Source organism: Mus caroli, chromosome 5 (assembly GCF_900094665.2).
Source record: "Mus caroli chromosome 5, CAROLI_EIJ_v1.1, whole genome shotgun sequence".
Taxonomy (NCBI): Eukaryota; Metazoa; Chordata; class Mammalia; order Rodentia; family Muridae; genus Mus; species Mus caroli.
This window is the reverse complement of record NC_034574.1, coordinates 107,099,402-107,103,367: the sequence shown is the minus strand read 5'-3', so window position 1 is coordinate 107,103,367 and position 3,966 is coordinate 107,099,402. Positions and strand designations below refer to the sequence as shown.

At 51.1% G+C, this 3,966-nt stretch overlaps 1 protein-coding gene across 1 annotated transcript in view; it reads right to left on the bottom strand.

Moving 5' to 3' along the window:
• The window catches only part of Acacb (acetyl-CoA carboxylase beta), a 106,680-nt gene extending 104,718 nt beyond the window's left edge, over positions 1-1,962 (bottom strand). The window contains exon 1 of the mRNA XM_029477795.1: positions 1,403-1,962. The gene's annotated coding sequence lies outside the window, so the exon portion shown is untranslated. The remainder of the gene's footprint in view (positions 1-1,402) is intronic.
• Positions 1,963-3,966: the final 2,004 nt, after the last annotated feature.

Genomic DNA, 3,966 nt, shown 5'->3' with positions numbered 1-3,966 from the left:
AAAAAAAAAAAAAAAAAAAAAAAGAAAAAGAAAAAGAAAAAGAAAAAAAAGGTGGACTGACACTAAGCTTGGGCAAGCTAAAGGGTCTTTCCTAGAGAGTAGCTGCTCCTATGGAGAACGCACAGGTGTGGGGTGGTTAAGAGGGCTCAGAGAAGAGCAGGAGCAAGCTGAACCGGGGTGGGGCTTTCACCATCCACCGCTTGATTGGCCAGAGCCATCGGGGAAATTCTATGCAGCTTAGTGCTCTGACCCAGGGATGGGAGAAAGAGCACCTGTTACTCCTCCCTGCCCTGGGAATCTCAAGGTCATCTGAGCACCCTGCTCAGACCTGCCATACAGAGAGCAATCCCTCAGCAGCCTGGACTCTGTGACAGGAGCCCTGGATTCCTAGAATGAAGGTGCCCAGCCCAGCTGCCAGGCTGCACCCCACGGCCACAACACACACACACACACACACACACAGAATAAGAAAGACTGAATGTGTGTGTGCCCTTCTCAGGTTGCTGTGATTTCGGACTGCTCCCACACCCCACTAGGGACACACAAACCCACCCTGAAAGTGAGAGTTCTGACTCAAGACTCAGAGGCCACGTTAGAACAGGAGATTGCCAGGATTCTATTGGAGGAAGATCCAGAGGCCACCTCCATTTCAAAATACAAGCATGCCCGTAGCCCACACAGCCTGAGAATCAGGTTTGACACCTCCAGCATTTCTGAATTAGCCCAAAACATTATAAAAGGTGCACGTGCACACACAAAGGTGGTTCATGCAACTCCTATACAGACACAAGCACACCTACAACATTTCCAGAGCTTCTGGAGGAAACCATGGATGCAGGAAGTCCCAGACCTGCACCTCCAGTCATGACTTGGGCCTCCACTGAGGAATGGAGCAGCCAGTGTTTGTTTTGTTTTGTTTTAAGACAGGAGGGCAACTGTGAGTTCAAGGCCAGCCTAGATGGCTCGGCAAGTTCCAGGACATCCCGGGTAAATAAACACCAACTAAAGACACAATAAAAGATAATTCTGAGTCCCCTGGAATCACCCTGTCCTGGGCAAGTAGAGATGGCCAGCCACCTACATGGAAGTCCGTTTTTATTTTAAAATAATAGTCAGGGCAGTTATAGGGCAAAGCGGCAGATTCAACCTGAAACACGGAACCAGAGACTGGCTTTTATAACAGACTGCTCAGCAGTTCTGTGTCCCCTAAAACTCTCAAGTGGCTACTTTTGTCTGGGACTGACACTACACGCTCTTGCGCTCTCTCGCTCTCTCTCTCTCTCTTTCTCTCTCTCTCTCTCTCTCTCACACACACACACACACACACACACATACACACACCATCCCACAGGGAAGGCTTTGAGGCCCGTGGCCCCCGGGGGGCAGGGGTGGGCTCACTTACTGTGTTCACACTTTGGCCTTGCATTCCCCATGGCTTCCAAACTGCGTGTCCAGGGTTGACATTTTTCAAGCTCCTTGTTGGCTGAGGCCCGGATCTAAGCTGCCCTGCAGGCTGCTCTCCACTGTGGCTGTAAATGTCACTTTTAGATTAACCAGCCCCTGCAGTTTAAAAATATCCCCCAGGGCATTTAACCTTCAAGGCACTGAGCTGCAGGCAGCAGTGACCCAGGCTGGGAGAAAACAGATTTTCCAGCAGCCCAGTAGGGCTGCACCGGGGCCCTGAGAGCCCTGCCACCTCAACCCCACCCCACCGCTTGCTTTATTTCAAAATTCCTAGAGACTTAAATAAGAGCCATCTAAGGGCCAAGGTGTCATAAGCAATAAGGGGGAGGTCACTCTGGCCTGTGAGTCCACAGTGAGGGAGGGAGGAAAGTTCCCCCAAAGGTGGCCTGGCACTTCTCCCCAACAAGGTTTTTACGAGACCTTCTGGAATCACACCCTGTGTTCGTGGAATAGCTCTAATATCTTGGGACTTGGTAGATTAAAAAACAAAAAACAAGGCTGTCTTATTCAGGATTGGCTGGCTGGGACAGCTGAGAAGAGCAGAGGAAACCAGCCCATGTTGCTGTCACAGGGTGTTCTGGAGCATGTGGGACAAAGGTCATCTGCAGGTCTCAACCCCGATTGGCAACTGGATTGGCAACTGGCAGGGAAACAGAAACCACACACCAGCACCGATTTCTGTGACCACGGCTGTGCCACTAGACAGCGATGCGCACAGATTCGGTGAGGGGGATGGTCTGCCCACTGCAGCCCCTGCTACCCTGAGTGGGATACTTCACTTGTGAGCTCCTTTTCCAGGAAGGCAAAAACAAAATCAGCAAACATTAGGTTTCTTTCCGGTGGTCTTAAGAGCAAGAAGAGAACTTCAAGCCGCCATTGCTGTTACTCATGTCTGCTTCAAGCTGCGTAGTCACTGGCTATACAGTGAAGTCTGAGGGCTAAGCACGCCCAATACTGGACAAGCAGTAGCCTAGCATCGCTCTTAGACTGTTAAAGGAGCTCTCGGGTCCTGAGAGAGGTTCCCTGGAAAGCCCATCTGCTAGAAAGAGCTGTGTGCGTGCGCAACTGAAGGCATTTCGGGTAACCTTATCAAACATATTCCTTCTCCCATTGAGGGGGCAGCTGGCAAGAGAGCGCTGGCTAGCCGGGCAGTGGTGGCACATGCTTTGATCCCATCACTTGGGAGGCAGAGGCAGGCAGATTTCTGAGTTCGAGGCCAGCCTGGTCTACGGAGTAAGTTCCAGGACAGCCAGGGATACACAGAGAACCCTGTCTTGGAAAACCAAGAGAGAGAGAGAGAGAGAGAGAGAGAGAGAGAGAGAGAGAGAGAGCGCTTGCTTAGCATTTCAGGACCTTGGTACCCTCCCCAGTGACCTATGAAGGGTGTTGAGAGTGGAAAGATCACTGAGCTCTGTCATCAAGCTGACGGGAGACCATTCCTTGCTCGTGGCCTTGAGGTCTCTCGTTCTCATCAGCCATTCACCACAGGATTGTGAAGGCACTAACACTGGGTTCCCAGCATGCCTTGCTTGTAACCTGCTCTTTAAAAAAAAATTCTTTATTTTATTTATGAGTACACTGTAGCTATCTTCAGACACACCAGAAGAGGGCATCAGATCCCATGACAGGTGGTTGTGAGCCACCATGTGGTTGCTGGGAACTGAACTCAGGACCTCTGCAAAAGCGGTCAGTGCTCTTAACCACTGAACCATCTCTCCAGTCCCATAACCTACTCTTCTTGCTAATGTGTTTTAGGGACAGAATCTCACTGTAGCCTAAGCTAACTAAGTCATACAGCCCCAGCTGTCCTAGAACCCGTGGAACCCAGAACTCTGGGGTGCTGGATGGCAATCATGAACCACCCCACTTGGCTGATCCTTTTGATGACCCCCGTTACCTCCTTCCAGGTGATAGCACCACACACCTGTGATCCCACCAGGAGCCAGACAGAGGGAGGACTGTCTCAGGCAAACCTGGCCTACAGGTTGAGTGAGTTCCAGGCTAGCCAGAGCTACCTCATGAGACCTTGTCTCAAAAAAAAACAACAAACGAAAACAACCAAGAGAAATCCACGCTGTCACAGACACGGGCACGGATTGCTGCGTGGCTGTCAACAGTCTTTAGTACATAGACTGTTCCTCAGATTATCCTCTGCACATCCCTGAGAGTGCCGGGGGCTCTGTGGATGAAATGCCTACTGTGTGAGGGGCGCACAGTGGGTTGGCCTAATTAATGCTGCTTGTATTCTAATGCTAATTTGGGCACCCACCCACCCAGACTGGTTACCCCAAAGACTAGAGAGTCCGAACTTAAGACACTGAGTGACCCTGCCCCCAGCTTGCTGTGACCGGTGAATAAAGATGCCACCAAGGAGGTAGGAGAAGAAAGAAGCCGCTGTGGAACACAAGAGTGTGCAGGACAGGAAGAGCCTAGCCATCATGGGTTAGCTGAACTGTAAAAACATGGCTCTGGGGGCCGGCCCAATGGAGCCAAGAGCAGTCC